The following is an 18,204-nucleotide window of genomic DNA, read 5'->3' as shown; positions in this document are numbered from 1 at the left end:
TAATACCAGTTGTCCTTATGTCAGTCCATCCAAGTGCTTCATCCATCTTCTCTGCTGTTTGGAGGAACTGTTAAGATGCTTTTCTGTTCTTCAACTTCTTGAATGCCATCTAAATCCATGTGGTTTTCAGAGGAAAGGAATAAGGTGGGCCCATGTATCCACCAGAGAACCAGCTGCTACATCAATCATCTTTGTGTCAATTTCTACAGGAAGCCTCTCATGGGGGAACAAATGGGCAAAAGTGCCACTGCTTCCAGGCTGACCCCATCTGACCCCAGAGCAGTCTTTAGGAATTAAATTCAAGCTTGATTTCAGCCCTCACTCACTCCTTTGGTCAGGCAACCTGGGGACAGAATTCTAGAAGAATTAAGGAACCAAAAGAACGGAGAACAGCATGAGCTTTAAATATATATTTTTTAAAAATTCTTTCCCAGAAGTTTTGTGAGGGTGCTTTGTACAGAATGGGTGTGCATCCGTACAGCTGAGACGTTGCACTCTCTAAATGGCCTGAAATACTCTAAACTTCGCAATCATTCCGTTATAGTTGTTAGATCTTAATCACAATGAGCACTATTTTTGTATTTCTTTTCAGTACACGGAATTAACATTCCCGTGTGATTCAAAGATGTTCAATTGCTAGTAGACTCCCAAGGGGAGGTATCTGTGCTGATCTACTTTGGCTCTTGCACTGCCAGTTCAAGACATTGCAAGAAACGTGGGAAACTTCCCTGATGATATATAAACGAGCATTTTGTTCCTTCATGCACCAGCCTAACCTGCTTTATTCTGTCCTATGCATTCCTACATGGTCTTGAATTGAGTGTCTTATCTAATTATCACATGCATGGTCTATCAGTTAGATTACATTTGACTGCATAAACCACAAAATCCAAATATCAGTAGGTTATACAATATAGAGGTTCATTTTTTAAAATTTCCCATCAAAGAAGCCTGGAAATCACCTAGGCTGGAGTGGTAGCTCTGCAGTCACCCGAGACTGAGGAACTATTTTTTCTGTCCATCTCACCACCCTTTATGTGTGTGGCTTCTATCTTCAAGATTATCTCATGGTCTAAGATGGCCACTGGAGCTCCAGCCATCAGGCCCAAGTTCCAGGGAGAAAATAAAGGAACGCAGAAGAGAAAAGGACACATGCCTCCTTGCTGAGTCAGCCCCCTTTGGAGGACTTTTCTAGAAGTCTCATTCAGCAACTTCCATTTGTATCCCATTAGCCAACCTCACTGCAAAGGATGCCCGGAGATACAGTTTTCTAGCTGGGCACACTGTGTCTTTTGACAATGCTGGTGTCTGTTATTAAGGCAGAAGGGAGAATGGATTTGGGGTAGAAAGCTAGCTGCCTCTACTACATACGAAAATTCAATTCTCTAATGCCCAGAAGAATGCAGAGATTAGAAAACAAAATGCAAGAGGAATCACCACCCAGAGAGTTGCTGTGCTGTCTTAATGTAGTCACTGAATGCCTATCTATTTAGTGGCTGTTTAGGTGCAGTCGCCTGGCCTCTCTTCTCTTGAACTCCCCTGGCTTTCTTTACCATCTATATGGTCTCTATTTCCAGTGAGAATTCTCTCTGGGCTCCAGACTCAAATAGCCAATTACTGACTTGATAGCTCTTCATGGAGGACGCATAGGACCCTCAAATTCAAGAAGTCCCCAAATGAGCCCAGAGACCTGCTCCTTTTCTAGAGTCCATGCACCAACCGCTCAAGGCCCCGACCTGGAAGGCATCCCTGACATCTTCTCCCAGCTCCTAGACTCCCCCCGCTCTGCTTCCTAAGTCACTCCCGAATCTTCCCCCTACTCCACCGGCTGGCCCACCACCAAGGTCAGGCCCACATCACCTGGACAGCCACCCCAGCCTCTCAACTAGTCTAGCCTTGCCAACGCTTCCCTCCCTCCGATCCGTGCTCCACACAGCAGCCGACAGATTGTTATTTTTTAAAAACACAACCCCCATTATGTCACTCCATAGCTTCCTACCAATCAATGGTTTCTTATTGCCCTCAGGGAAAAGTCCATCAATACCAAGGACTAAAAGCCACTGAGTGATCGAGCCCCTGCCCACATCACTTTGCATCACTCTGTGCTTTGCTCTGGTTTCCGCGATGGTCTTGCTAATGAGCTAAGTTCTTCCCCGTCTCAGACCAAGCTTGGCATACTCAGTTCTCGCTGCCTGGAATGTTCTTTCCTTGGATCCCTAGCTCCTTGTTTAGTGAATCTCCATGCGTTCTTTGAGGTATCAGATCCACGCATCCCTAAACCATGCCAGATTGCTGTCGGCTCCCATAGCTCACTGTACTTGTCGTTCGAATTTATCAGCTTTCGAATTACTTGCTCAGTTGTAAGTTCCTTGAAGGCAGATCACCTGTGTCTTGTTCCTTCCTGTATCCCTGGTCCCTGGCACAGCCCTTAGCACCTATTCATTCGATGATACGATCCTTTATTCATTTACTCATTAACTCAAAAACATTTGTTGACATGCCTGTCCTCATTAACGGTGCAGGGGTGGGGAAGGACATAAATAGGAATGTGTTTGCCATCTCAACTCTAAATGTCCCCTGCATCGGGACCCTAGCCTTGCACTGGACCAACAGACAGAAACCCCGTGTGAAATGAATTCAGTTGAAACATCTTTTAACCCATTGGTTACCATAGTGCTGTCTTCTTGGAGTTTCTGATTCGAAAAAACTAATCCAGGAATTTGCTGCTGATTCCTCTGCCGTTCCCTCCACCATTTTTCTGCCCATTTTTCTACCCTCAGACTCTGCCATCTTAGACTGGTTCTGCTCTTATTGGAAACTGTAGAACAAGGCTCCATATAGTAAGCTAAACATGCCCCCTATTTACCATCCCCTAGGGTCCTGTCTTGGGCACCATGGGTAAGTGAGGCTGTGGCCCTTATAATCTTGCAGCCTGTGCTGGCCCCAGGATAGTGAACAAGAGGGCCTTAGAGATGGCAAGGGAGCTGGAAGGGGGCCCTGGGTCTTTTTTATATAAATAAAAGTAGAAGTTTCAAAAAATGCTTTTATTCAAATTTATAGAATATTGAAGGAATATATACATAACGAAAGAATAAGGACACAAAGGAGGGTTTGAGGGTGCCTCTGATGGGGATGATGGGATGGCTAACCACCAGCTAACTCACCTCCCCCAGCCATCCTTTGACATCAGCCATTGCTGACAACCTACCGACGTCCTCAAGATGCACTGAGTGTTTGAGGACAGGCAAGCACGGCTGTGTCTTTGAGAGTTGGCCCATGAGCAACCATAAAGTTCCTGGCTGAAATTTGGAGACTCCATTCGTGTGCAGAGACTCCACTCATGTGCCTAAATCTTGGGACCCTCACATTTATTGTGAGCAAACCTCCACCTCCCTTACCCATAGGGTAAGGATTTTATGTAAAATCTGTGGGCAAGGAGCTGATAGGGATGCCCTACAGACCCCTAGATTGAGACCCAGGCTTCTTACCTGAGTAGGTGAGTAATCCCTAGCAAGGAAGACCTTTGGAGAATTCATTACTTCCTGTCCAAAGCAGCAAGTTGGCCACAAGGGGGAAGCATCATACAGAGATAGTGTTCTGGCCAGACCTGCTCTTTGTTCTGGCTTTGCTATTGTCATCCACAGAAGGAAGGCAGGTGAGGCCCACCGCGGGGGCTGTTGCTCAGCTGTGACCGCGTCCTCCTGTGGTCTTGAACATAGCCCCCCAGCCAATAGACACCCAATGAATAGTAATTGACATGGATGAATATTCAGATTTAATTCATTAATGCAATTAAGCAAATCACCGAAACAGATAAGTAGAGATGGCAAATTCTTAGATTCCAAAGATTCGTCATATGCTGAAAACTGGGAATCAGAAAATCTGGTTCCATTGCTGGCCTGCAAAGCACTCCCTGTCCTGTGCTTTTAGGCAAGTCTGCTGGCCTTATCTTTCACATCCTCCCCATAATCTCTTTCTGTCTATGTTACAGGGCTGGTGTGAGGAAGAAGGGAGAGAATATGGGTGAAAATGCTTAGGAAAATGGTACAGCAGAATTAGAAATTTATTAGCACTACAAATTAGGTGAGCAAAGAAAATGCAGCTTGTTATTTCTTTATACTGAATCGATCTTTCTGAGGTGGGTAGTGTGTGTGTGTGTGTGTGTGTGTGTGTGTGTGTGTGTGTGAGAATTTGGTGCAACTGACAAGTCTTAGCTCAATTTAATCCTTGAAACCATCATCTCTTCAGGCTAGGGTGCTGACATCTTCGTTTCCCTGGACTTCCCCAGTTTTAAAACGCAAAGTCCTATGCCTGAGAATCCCCCTCAGTCTCTTTGGGACCATTGCTCAGACTTCCCAATTTCCCCTGCTCCTCTCTTTTCTCCAAGAATGCACTGGTGTAACTGGGAAAGGGGTGGTTCACCTGACTTGCACCAGTGACGAGGAGCCCAGGTCTTTGGATCCCTGTGAAATTCACTGGATCCTGTCTGCCTGTCTTGGGGGTAGCCTTGGAGAATGAGCAAGGAGGACTGGGCAGGTCTGGACCATTTGGCTGGGCTCTTGCCCTGGGGCCCACTGCTGGAGGCTCTGGCTCAGAGTCCCCACCCACTCCATTCCCTTAGCTGTGCCATCAAGCCAGGACACCAGCCTTCGCGGGCCTTGCAGAATGTCTTTTTAGGCTTGGGACTTCTGAGTCATCTGCTCACCGTGGGACCAGAAGCATCATCTTGGGCTCATCTGATTATCCACCTCTACCACGATGTCATCACTGCCCTTGTCATATTAGAAAAGGCAGCATCAGCTGCAGGCTCTTCCCAGAGGCTTGAAGCCTACTTCTAGGGTTCAAGGGGAAGCATGCACTAGCCCAGATGTTTCCTGTCTCATTCATATCGGGGTGTTTGTGACTGCCTGCGGTAGGCAGAATTCTAAGATGTCCCCAGATTCCCAGCCCTTGGTGTGCTCATATCTTTCCCTAGTATTCGATAAAACACTCGTCTAGGTGCTGCTGTGAAGGGATTTTGCAGATGAGTTGATCTTTAGAGAGGGAGATTACCACTCTCTCAGGCCAGACACAATCACAGGAACCCTTTAATCAGATCTGGAGGTCAGAGACAGGGAGTCAGGGGCATTGGAAGTGTGAGAGAGCCTGCAGAGGGAGGATACATGTCAAGGAGCTGAGGGCCATCCCTGGGTGACAGATAGCAAGACATGGGCCCAGTCATACAGTTGCAAGAATAGGAATTCTGGTAACAATTGGAATTAGCCTGGAAGCAGATCTTTCTCTAGTTGACCCTCCAGATGGAAATACAACCAAAACCTTGAGTTTTGCCTCGAGGGACCCTGTGTTGAGGACTTGGCTAAGACATGCTGGAGTTCTGACCTATGGAAAATGTAGGGGAATAAATTTGTGTTGTTTTAAGCCACTAAATTTGTACTAATTTGTTACACTGGGTGGAAAACCCAGACAATGTCCCTCTTTAGGGTTAGGGCCCCAAGATGGCAAGGGGAAGCACCCTTGTATCTTCCTTCCCTCTCAACCCTTTTATCCCTTCTCCTCCCCTATGGTTCTTCTGATTGGAAGGGGCAGGCTTTCCCTCCCCTACTGCAGCCAGCCCTGTAGCCTTACTGCCGTGTGGAGAGGACCATCTTCTCTACGGTTCCAAGGAAGTCCGTGATCCTAAACCTCCAGACAGGAAATGACTCTTGCTCTGGATGTTCGAGAACGATCTGGAACCGAAGACAGCCAAGGATTAATCGGGTGGTTTAGCATTCCCCAAATATTATCCTCATTATATGTTCCAGAGTTGTAATGTTATATATGACTGCAGCAAATGCTGAGGATCTGGTGGTTTTTCTGAACAATGAGCAAGACAATTTTTGCTCCTTATTTTCTGAATAGATCATCAACCCTGCTCAAAGTGGCTGGTTCTTTCTTTTCTCTTTCAAGGTAATTAGTTTCACAAGTATTGTCTCAACTCCCTGATAACGGTCAGTGCTATTGGGGCCCGAAATACCAACACAGATTTAGTATTGGCAAATTACCTACACATATTTTTGAAGTGTGTTCCCATTACAGGAGGGAGCTCAACAATGTGTTAGAGTCTATTCGAAGTCACAGAACCAAAGTAGTGTTTTACACTGGAGGGTCAGTTTTATTCAGAGATTGGGAGAATAAGCTAAGTACTTTTGATAGGTCATTTAAAATTCATTTGCAACATTTAAAAGAAACAGTCATTGGTTTTGGAAGACAATGAAACATACACATGAAACTTCCAGATAAAATCAAGTTTTCAGGATTTCAAAGAATAGGCTTGTTTCAGGCTGTGATGCAGAACTCAGGGGCCACGTGGCCATTTTCTTTCACTATTGACAACCCACTGGGACAGGATTTCAGAAGACCATTGCCAAACCACATGGGGAAAATGGAAAAGGGAGGGAGAGAGGTGCCACTCAGGAGTTTATGGGAAGAATGAAAGATTGATAGTGGTGTGCTCTGTTGCCATGAGAAGATCGCTGAGCACCCAGGGCTGGTTGGGTTCAAGTCATAGAATCATAGAATGTTTGAAAAGAAAGCTTAATTATCAGCTAGTTTCTAGATATATAAATGGCATTATGTTTTTTTTTTTTTTTTGTTTCTTTGGACATTATTTCCAAAATATCCAACCCGAGGCATGTCCTCAGGGAGGCTCAGGATTTTTATAGTTGGAATGCAAAAAGAAATAGAGAGTCAAAGTTGAGGTATTGATGGCCCAGATAGACTCTTGATGCCCATTTCAGCAATACTGGCTGGTTGGGAAAGCCATATATCGATTGCAAGAGCCAGGCACTTGAGAGAAAAAAGCCACTATTTTTCCAAATTCCGAAAGCTTTTCTTTAAATATTCAGTACCAGAGCTTGGAAGACCAAGCATAAATTTTTTCTTATAAACTAAAGATTTAGAAGAATGTAGGATGTGACAAATTCAATTTCTTACTACACAGAAAGGCAATTTCAAACTTTTTGTACGAGAAGGAGGAATTGGGGTGGGGGGAGAGGAGAGAAGAGAGTAAGACAAAGGACCGTGGGAGAAGGTGGGCCATAAGCACTCTATAGGTAGGTTTAGGAATGAGAGGACAGAGGAAATTTCTACCCCATATCCTGTGGGAAGGGAGCTTATCAAACATCCTGTGCCTATACAATGATAGAGTTAAATTTTTAAATTCTGTGAGATATTCCAGGTCTGAAATTTTGTGAATCTAAATCTTCCTATACAGATTGGGTAGATATTTTAAACATCCAGATTATCACCTTTGCTGGAATTTTCTGAGTTTCTTCTGATTGTGTGATGTTTGTCATTTTGGGGTTGTCAGAACTATAGAGAGGTACGAGGTGGGGATCAGGATGGTTCACATCTCCCTTTTCTATCGTGAACCGAGGTGTGGATTGTCGGCTTCAGAAGATGACTTCCTTGGACCTCTATGAGAATTCTGAGTCTCATGAGCCTTTAAATTTTCTTCTTTGCGCTTAGAGAGTAATTACGGGAAGTAAAACAGTGACCCGTGGAAATAAATCCTGGTGAGAAGACCCACAGGATGTCTTGATCACTCCTCATCTTCATTTTTTAAAAACTTTTAGAAAGATTTTATTTATTTAATTGAGAGTGAGCACGAGCCAGTGGGAGGGGCAGAGGGAGGGGGAGAAGCAGGCTCCCTGCTGCGAGCTCTGATGCAGGGCTCCATCCCGGGACCCTGGGATCATGACCTGAGTCAAAGGCAGATGCTTAACCGACTGAGCCACCCAGGCGCCCCCTCATCTTCATTATTAAAAAGAGCTTTATTGCGGTATAGTTTACATACCATAAAATTCAGCCATTTACAGTGTACAATTCACTGGTTGTTAGTATATGCATAGGTGCAGTGATTACCAAGTCCATTTTCGAGCATTTTTGTCATCCTAAAAAGAAGCCTCATATAACCTTAGCTTTCATCTGCCTCCCCACCAGAATCATCCTCCCTCAGCCCTGGCGACCACTAATCTGCTTTCTGGCACTATAGAGTTCCCTGTTCTGAGCATTTCATATTTATGGAATCATATAATACGTGGTCTTTTGTGACTGCCTTTTTCATTTCTCACAACCTTTTTAAGGGCCATCCATGTGGTAGTATGTAACAGAACTTTATTCCTTCTGAAGATCAAATAGTATTCCATTATATGGATATGCCATGTCTTGTTTATCTGTTTGCCTGATGATGAACATTGGGTTTGTTTCTGCGTGTACTTCCTTCTGTGTCTCCTGTAGTGTTTCGGATTCTACTACTGGGTGCCTAACAATGAGACCTACTTCCCTTTCCTGAAAACATAGGTAGACTAAGGAAACCTGGTCTGTCTGGGATCCAGACAAATCAAGTTCTCTATGTGTTGAAGTGATGCCAAAGAAAGAGGCCAGTGGCTTACAGAGGACCTTGTAGTGCTGTGTCAAGATGGCGCCCAGGACAGAGACTCAGGGAGTACCAGGGTGTCACATCCCTTCAGAGATAATCAGGCTCAAGAAACCTCACTCACATTTACCCAACTTACTAGAAGCCCTAACCCAAACTGCCAGACTGCCTGATAAACCAATAAGCTAATTTGTGAATTCACAGAGTCTCCAAACAGACCTGGAGTCAGGAATTGGTTGGTGTATCCATAATGTCCCTGTAGGGAAGTTTGCTTGAGAAGTCAAATTACCATCAGAAGGTTGTCTTGGAAGTACCACTGCAGGCATAGGGAACTGGGTAAACTGGAAGGAACTGGCATTTAAGCCATAATAGCTGGACACACTTTGATATGTGTCTGATAAACATTCTTCTGGATAAGACACCCTGTTTCTCAGTAGTGATGGATAAACACTGACCAACTCTTGCTATTTTCACCATCTCCTTGTCGTTCCAAGTTGACCACTGGCTTTCTATGCACGCCGAGATTTTACAATGGCTTAGAAGAGCAATATCTGAACTTTTTCTTATTGTAAATCCCTCTGATTAAACTTTTTGAGCACTAAAACCACATTATTTATTTATTATACACACATACTATCAAAATTTTAAAGATGTATTTATTTTAGAGAGGGGGAGGGGCAGAAGGAGAGAGAATCTCAAGCCCACTCTGTGCTGAGTGTGGAGCCTGACGCAGGGCTTGATCTCACAACCCTGAGATCAGGACCGGAGCCAAAACCAACAGTAGGACACTCAACCGACTGCCCCACCCAGGCACCCCAGCTCCTATCAATTTGTATGTTAAAATGATTTATTTTTTATTTCTATAAATTAAGTTGAATCTAAATTGAAATGTTAAATTTTTTCCCTACCCCAAATTGTCTTGTCCTCCCCATTTAAGGGATACTGTTTTGTTTTTGCATTAAATCCATCTCAGATCTCAAGTTACACTTTAATCATCTGTTCTTTTGAGTTTGCTCTCAATTTTACCATCCTTACAAACTCATCTTTTATTTTTTCATATTTTTTCTTTTTAAAAAAATTATTTATTTGAGAGAGAGAGTGAGAGAGAGAGCCCGAGACAGGGGAGGATCAGAGGGAGAGGAAGAAGCAGACCCTCTGCTGAGCGGAGAGCCTGGCAGGGGGCTCGATCCTGGGAGTCCAAGATCGTGACCTGAGCCAAAGGTAGATGCTTAACTGACTGAGCCACCCAGGCGCCCCCAAACCCCTCTTTTAAAGTAGGTTATTTAGATGAGATCAGAAAGCCATGTGTTTTTAAATTGATTTTATTACTTTTCATTTTAGCTGAGGTGGCATTTTCTGTTTATTTCCCAAGATACCAGGGGGCAGCCTGCAGCAGCCTTCTAAACACAGACTAAAATCTTGCAGGGGAGCTAATGTTCTGCACTTAGGCTTCTCAGATAAGAGAAATGGCGAGAGATGAGTGTCCGAGGGTGTCACTCCTAGCAGGAATGAGAGTAAATGGCACCAACATGGTGAAATTGGGATTAGTAGTAGAAACTCGGGGAACTGGCAAAAATCATTGAGAACCAAAGACTGTCAGTGGTTAGCCTCTTGGAAGCAAGCACTGTACTCTGCCTAATTATGCTCCCTAATGTATAGGTTGGATTGTGAAGATGCTTAGAGAAGTACAAGTGAAGCTTGATCCCCAGAACAGAGAAAAAAACTGTTCCAGAAAATTCTTTGGTCATAATTGGAAGATACCAGTAAATTAGGATTTGGGTACCCTAGAAAGAACACTTTTTTTTTTTTTTTAAGATTTTATTTATTTATTTGACAGAGATAGAGACAGCCAGCGAGAGAGGGCACACAGGCAGGGGGAGTGGGAGAGGAAGAAGCAGGCTCATAGCAGAAGAGCCTGATGTGGGGCTCGATCCCACATCGCCGGGATCACGCCCTGAGCCGAAGGCAGACGCTTAACCGCTGTGCCACCCAGGCGCCCCTAGAAAGAACACTTTTGGCTCAAAATAAAAGATGGTGGGGTTCCAGATAAAAAGGACCCTGCTTCCGGAGAGATCAGGCTTGCTGAAGGAGAAAACTCTGTCCTTGGATTACCTCAGTGGTTCTTAATGTTGGTTGCCAAGAGCAATCACCCCAGGAGCAGTTAAAGTGACTGATGCCTGCGTCTCATCCCTAGAATTCTGATTGCATTGGTCTGGCATGAGCCTTGGCCATTGGGCCTTTATTTATTTATTTTTAAACTTCTAATGTGCAGCCAAGGTTGGGAACCACTGGATTAGAGGGTGGAAGAATGGAGTGACCTGGAAGTCACAGGAGGAAACTGGGAGGGAAGGGGAAGGCCCTGGAGCAAGCTGATCAGCCCAGAAGCTTGGCCTCTGCGACCCCACCCTCCAGGCTCCCATAACCGTGCGGATCGGCCTGAGACAGAGAAGGAAACCGGGGAAGGCTGGGATTTCTCTAGCAGCGCAGGAAAGTGGCCGTGGAAAGGGGCCGTGGAACCTTCTGTTTGGCGGCTGCCACCATCTCGGTTACAGCTGTAGCTGTGACTCAGTAACTGTCACTGTCCTGCGAGGACAGAACAGGAAGCAGAGCACGTGCTGGTGAATGGCGTCCCCTGTGGGACCCTTTCGTCCTCACTCCCCTCTGGGCCTCTCTGCACCGGCTACACTGCGCCTACCATCTTCTTTCCCTTCCAGTCTGCACTTTGCAGGCCTGGGGCGGAAAGCAAGGGGGGCATCCTCCCACCAGGAAGGATCTGGGGGCACCTGGTCTCATCCGGCATGTGGTCTGCGGGCGGGCGGCTGTTCTGCGGCCGCAATTGGCGAAGCGTGTTCCTTAAACCCCGGGTCCGCCGGGCGTCCTTCTCCGGGGCCACCGGAGCCTCAGTACCCTCGCCGACACTCCGAGATCGGCCGCGGAAAGAAAGAAACCTGTTTGTTTTCTTTACCGCTCCTGTCCCAACTCATCTGGCCGGGGAGTTGTTTTTTTCTGCTTAGCCCATTAACATCTTGCCTCTTTCTCATGACACACTTTTGGGAAACTGCCCCAGAAACCACAATCAGTGGCTTCATTCACAAGGGACAAAGAAGGCAGCTGCATCCAGCACACCCGAAACGGGGCAAGAACCCCAGTCGGGCCCTGGCCTCTCCCTGTAACGGTGCCCTTCTTCCACCCGCTCCGCTGCCCCCTGCCGGCTGCCATGGCAACGCCCCGAGCGTTAGGACTGGGCCTTCTATTTCTTCTCTGCACCCCTCCTCCCCACCCTCTTTGTGTCTCCAAGGGCTCTGCACACTCAGTAGGTGATGTTTTGAAACACTGATTGACTGAGGGGTTGGGGTTTCATTTGCGCCCCCGTCTGCAGGTGGGCTGGGTGGGGGAGGAGCCGGCGCTAGCAAGGATTTGCTTCTCTCCATCTGGTAGAACTGCCCGGCTAGAGGGTGGGAGAGGGCAGGTCTGGGAGCTCACACAACCTTGGCATTGCTTTTTTTTTTTTTTTTTAATTCTATGATCACAAATATTTCATAAATTAGGAATGGCAAAGGGCACAACGGAAAAAAGAAAACATTTTGATTTCTTGGTATGTTTGGTTCAGGGGTGAGTTTTTCTTTCAGTAAAATTTCTGGTCATGTTGTTTGCTATGATGTTATTTTTGCAATAAATAATTTTCTTTTAAGTTTAGAAGAAAAGACTGTCCTACTTTCTCCTCTGTCTCTAACTGGTGATCATTATTTTCAAAACGCCAAACCAGGGCACATAGCCTGATACGCAGCCTGACAATATTTGAAATAGGGGGTCTGATGGGACAGAGTAGTTGAAATGAAGGTGCCCGTCTGAGAAAATCTGGCCTCCTGGCTGCTGTGCCCAGATGCCTCATGAGTAATGTCGTTTCTAAATTATAGAGACGGTGAAGCCCATTTTGATATCTATTGATGAAACCTGGGTATCCATATATTTTCTAAATTGATATCCACGTTAAAAAAAATCTATTTATTGCTGCAAAGTCAAGAGCAGCCTTCCCAGAGAGGAAGGGGGGCGGAATTCTATTCAGTGCCTAAGTGCATGAAAGACCTGGTTATTTCCAGTTTGCTCTGCTACCCAAGCCCGGGCTCGGGTGCTTTATGAATGAAAGGTTTGTGGGCATCTGCTTGATGCAGACCAAGTGCCTGGGAAAGCCTCACACTACTGGTTCTGTCTCCCAGACGCCTGAGAAGGCTTCCCAGGGTCTGAAAGTACCGATTCTTAAGGCGTGAGCACTATCGGGGGATTATAATTTAAATCAGCTGGTTCTTATTTTCTTAAGTGTGAAAAAAGGCGGGTGATTAGGAGTGTGTGCCTCTGTGTGATGGGCTAACATTTGTGGAGTATCGGCTATGTGCTGAGAATGTTATATATCTATAATACACATAAATTGATATATATCTCTATATAGATTTATATCTGAAAGAGATATATAGTTCTGTATCTAGTATTTATATATATCTGGTATGTATTTAATGGATACATATATATATATAAATTGATATAACTATATATCCATTTCAGGTATTTATCTGAATACACCTCTCTCTCTATATATACACCTGACTATATATCAATATATATTGATATCTATCTATATATCTATATCTGTCGATATCTATCACTGTATTTAATTTTTGCAGCTTTGTTTGACACTGATAAGGAGAAAAGGAAATACAGGCCCAAAATGGGCAGATAAAAGGCCTTGCCTAGAGTCACACAGTGGAACCCTATTCCCAGCTCAGGTCCACTGACTCCCAAGTGTTCCTTCTGCTGCACCTTATTTTTATTATTATTATTATTTTTTACCATATCAATCTTTATAATCACCAGAAATTTATGTATTAAGGCAGGAATGAGGCTGTAAACACGGGCCGGTGATAATGCAGTGATCTCAGTCCCCACCTGAAACTCTCCATTTAAAATCCCACTTTCGTGCCTTGATTGCCTATCCTTCTGCTGGCTTTTTTAGGCCTGGTTCCTGGAGCTCTTCTTCGATCCCAGCTATGCCCTCCAGTCCATCAACCTCTCTCTTGTCCCATCAGATTTCTTGTCTTCCCTTAATCCATCTTTACAATTCTTCTCTTGAAAATATGGCCAACTCCTTGTATTACCCCTGTCCTTCCTATCTCCTGGTTCTGGAAGAACCCAGCCCCAACCACCTGCCTTCTCCATGCCTGCTTCCCAGCTGATAAAGGATTCAGGGGAAAAAAACCTCATAGATTGGTATTATTTCAATAATGTTCAGTAATCCTGACACTGCCCAGTAATCTTATTAGCAGTCTTTTTTTTTCTTTTCTTTTCCTTTTTTTTTTTTTGAAAGAGAGAGAGAGAGAACAAGTGGGGAGGAGGGTCAGAGAGAGAGGGAGAAGCAGACCCTCTGTTGAACAGGGAGCCCGATGTGGGGCTTGATCCCAGGACTCTGAGATCACGACCCGAGCCAAAGGCAGACACTCAACCCACCGAGCCACCCAGGCGCCCCATTAGCAGTCTTTCTTTTCTTTTCTTCTTAAATTTTATTATGTTATGTCGCCCTACAGTACATCATTAGTTTTTGATGTAGTGTTCCATGATTCATTGTTTGTGTATAACACCCAGGGCTCCATGCAATACGTGCCCTCCTTAATACCCATCACCGGCCTATCCCATTCCCTCACCCCCTCCCCTCTGAAGCCCTCAGTTTGTTTCCCAGAGTCCATAGTCTCTCATGGTTCATCTCCCCCTCTGATTTCCCTCCCTTCATTCTAATGAGCTTGTTCCCCCTCACTGCACAGACGTCTGACTTCCCCATTCCTCTAGCCCCCTCACTCTGGACTAGCAACTTCGCTTTCCATTTCTCAGGGAAAATAGGTACTGTCCAAGAGGAGTGCACCCCCTTCCCGCCACCGGATCTGCACACCTCCCTGCATTTGCATCTACATCTTGCAGCTCCTTCTGCTTTGAGAGGCTGATGTCTGAGGCTCTGAGTCCAGCCAGGCCCGAGGACTGGGGCCTCAGTTCTGCCCCACGGGGACTTCTCCGTGTGTCTGGGTTCCAGGGGCAGCTCCCAAGAGAGCAGACTCACCGGCAGGTGCATCACCTTCTATGCCCTGCCTCAAAAGTCACACCCCCTCTTTGCCAATGTGCCCTATTGCTTAAGGCGGTCACAAAGACGTGCCCAGGGGTGAAGGACGAGGCATACCCTCCACCACTTGATGGCGGAGTAGCAGATGCTGGAAGAGCATGTGGGGCAGACATGCGCTCCTGACCATTTGAGGGAAATATAATCTACTGCAATTGACTGTTTTTCTTCCTCATTCTCGTTTAAGGTCTGGTTTAAATTTCACCCATCTGCCTAGATTAGTTACCCCAGACAACAGTCAAGGCACCACCTTTCCACCTTGTGGTTCTTATCAAAATTTTACATTATACAATTATTTCTGTGGCATTTTTATTCACCATCTATCATTTATTATCTGTTTCTAGCGTGGATGGAACACTTCCTGAGGACAGGACTGTTTTTCCTCTTCATCACTGATCTCAAACACCTATCTCAGTCCCTGGCATGTAACAAGTGCTAAATAAACACTCATCAATGAACTACCTAAGGAGTGTTGAGTAAAATCTGCCTTCCCCATCCACACCCCCAAAACGTAAATTCAAATGGTTTTTGGTCATGAGTTCATCTTGAATCATACTCATTTGCGAATGGAAAGGAGTCAGATACAAACTACAGTTATGACGTGGTCTATGGCAAAAAAAATTCCTGCCATTGATTCTGCTGTTGTTGATAGATGTTCAACACAGAAAACCACAGAAACAAGTAGGCATTTCTCCAAAGGAGGCACTTTTTAAACCATACAGAATTTCATTTGAGAGGCTGTTGGACCAAACACCCTGGTGAATACTCAGAGAGCTGAAGTCCTTCAGCCAGAGGGGAGCTGGCAAAGTCACAGAAAGGAGAAATCCTTTCCCTGACTTTTTAAACCATCCAGCTTCAATTAGAGACTGTAGACTCAAGTCAAATAACAGAGTGATAAAATAATTCATTTAAACTCAGAATTCTAAACTGTTAGAGAACCAACTGGTGCAGTTTTGGGGGAAATAAGAGGCAGGCACTGGTGGGGTGGGGAATTTGGAGAAGGGAAATCTGGTGGTGGGGGGTGGGTGTTGGACTAGCATTGATTAAGGACGAGTTTTTACCAGCTGCTTTAACATATCTTCCTCTAAATCTTGCAGCAGTTCAGCCAGGGAAGTAGTGGCATCTCCATGTGAAAGACCAGAAGACCAAGAGGTGAAACATCTTGACCAAAGTGACACAACTCACAATTCCTTCCCCTGCTCCCAGGGGTTCCCAAGCCTGCACATTTTCTGTACCAAACATGCAGGGTCAATCAGGAGAGGTCAACAAATTTTATTTTGGGGTCTCAGGTACACTAAGCTCTGAGCAAATGGTGGCCCCCCAAAACCACACATTCTTCCTCCACTTGTTGATATAGACGGGATATAAGCCCAATTCTTCCAAATCTTGAAATGACAAGAATCTAGGGATGCCAGTGGTGGAACACATTGGTATGATGTTTCCAAATGTCAATTTTCCAAAATGTAGCAAAAGCCTCAACAATCTTATCTTATGACTCTGCAGTTCTTTAAGGAAGTCACACGTGATCAGAATCATGCATAAGGGTGGTCATTGTAATGTTACAAATAATGAAAAAAGAAAGAAAGAAAGAGGGAGAGAAAGAAAGAGAGAAAAAGGGAGGAAGGGAGGGAGGGAGGGAGGAAGGAAGGGAGGGAGGAAGGAAGGAGGTACCTAGCTGAAGACATGTAAAATTCTGTTGTTTTTCTACAGTGGAATATTATGCAGCCATCTCAAATAACTCTTTGGAAAAATATATAATGACAGGAAAATGCAAAAGGTATATTTGTAAAATAAAAACCAAACAAAACAATATATACAAATTTGGATACTTTATCCTTCCTTTGTTATCCCACAACAGAACTAAGATATGGCTGTAGCATTTGGCTGAACCCTATTACAGATTTAGGGAAAACAAAAGAGATAAATATCGAGAGGGATATGAACCAGAAAAGCCAGCCTGTGAATTACGGCTTATACATATTTGGCTGTAACTTCATAATGGCTGCCTTTTCCTCTAAACTTGGGCATAGGCAGAGGCCTGTTTAAGCCTCTCATTAGAGAGTGCCTTCATGAATGAAAAATGTCAGATTTCCTCATCTGCCTGCCTGGGGCTCACATTCCAAGTGTCGTCCTCCTGTCTGCCCACTGACCCCTACCTGTATGAACGATACAGGGAGCACCCACTCTTTCCAGAGAAGACCACAGGACTGTAGATTGAAGATGCCAGCAAGACAAACTATCAGAATAAGCACATAAAATGCGGTGGCTACTTTTAACCTATAACAACATAAAAATTCTTATTTTCCTAAGGAATTTGGTAGGAAGCTTCAATTTGAAAAAAATTAAGACTCTGATATGAAAGGCTGGGAGGCTTGGATTGTGTTGATTTCTGAAAGAATGACTGGTTAGCTCAGAGTAATGAATAATGAATGGAATTTCAGTGTCCTCCCTCGGGAGTCTAGACTAGAAATGTAATGAGAGCCACAAATGTGAGTCGTGTATGTAAATTTAATTTTATATATACATACATACATAGTAGCCGTATTAAAAAAGTAAAAAGAAGCAGGTGAACTTAATTTTAATGATATGTTATTCAACCCCATCTATCTAAAATATTATCGTTCTAGCATATACTGACTATGATCAATTATTAATGAGATATTTTACATTTCTGTTTTTGGCATCTCATCTTGGAAATCCAGTATGTATCTTACACTTCTGGCACATCTCAGTTCAACTAGCAACATTTCACGTGTTCATTAACTGCATGTGGCTGGTGGTTACATATTGGAGATAAGGTTCAGGCCAAAAGCTAGGCCTCTTGCACCAAGTAGCCAAGTTATGAATGTAAAGGAAAAGTTCTTGAAGGAAATTAAAAGTGCTACTCTAGTGAATACATCAATGATAAGAAAGCAAGAGCCTTGTTGCTGATATGAAGAAAGACTGAGTGGTTTGGTTAGATCACAGTGGACACAACATTCCCTTAAGCCAAGACCTAATCCAGGGCAAGGCCTTACTTAACTCTTTTCAATTCTATGAAGGCTGAGAGGGAAAGAAGCTGCAGAAGAAAAGTTGGAAGTTAACAGAGGGTTGATTCATAAGGTTTAAGGAAAGAATCCATCTCTGTAACATGAGAGTGCAAAGTGATTCAGCCAGTGCTGATGGAGAAGCACAGTGAGTTACCAGGAGATCTAGCTAAGATGATGAATCAAGGCGGCCACACTAAACAGCGATTTTCAGTGTAGACAAAACAGCCTTCTATTGGAAGAAGATGTCGTCTAGGACTTTCATGGCTGGAGAGAAGCCAAGGCCTGGCCTCAAAGTTTCAAAGGACAGGCTGACTCTCTTGTTAGGGGCTAATGCAGCTGGTGACTTTAAGTTGAAGCTAATGCTCACCATCCTGAAAGTCCTTATCAATCAGAGAAAGACAATTATCATATGATCTCACTGATATGAAGAATTTAAGAAACAAGACAGAGGATCATAGGGGGAGAGAGGAAAAAAATGAAAGAAGATGAAACCAGAGAAGGAGACAAACCATAAGAGACTCTTGATCTTAGGAAACAAACTGAGGGTTGCTGGGGAAAGGGGTGGGGTTGGGGGGTTGGGGTAACTGGGTGATGGACATTGG

Source organism: Ursus americanus, chromosome 8, assembly GCF_024610735.1.
Source record: "Ursus americanus isolate L20-20 chromosome 8, mUrsAme1.1.p, whole genome shotgun sequence".
Taxonomy (NCBI): Eukaryota; Metazoa; Chordata; class Mammalia; order Carnivora; family Ursidae; genus Ursus; species Ursus americanus.
The sequence above is the reverse complement of the archived record's forward strand: the minus strand, read 5'-3'. Positions refer to the sequence as shown.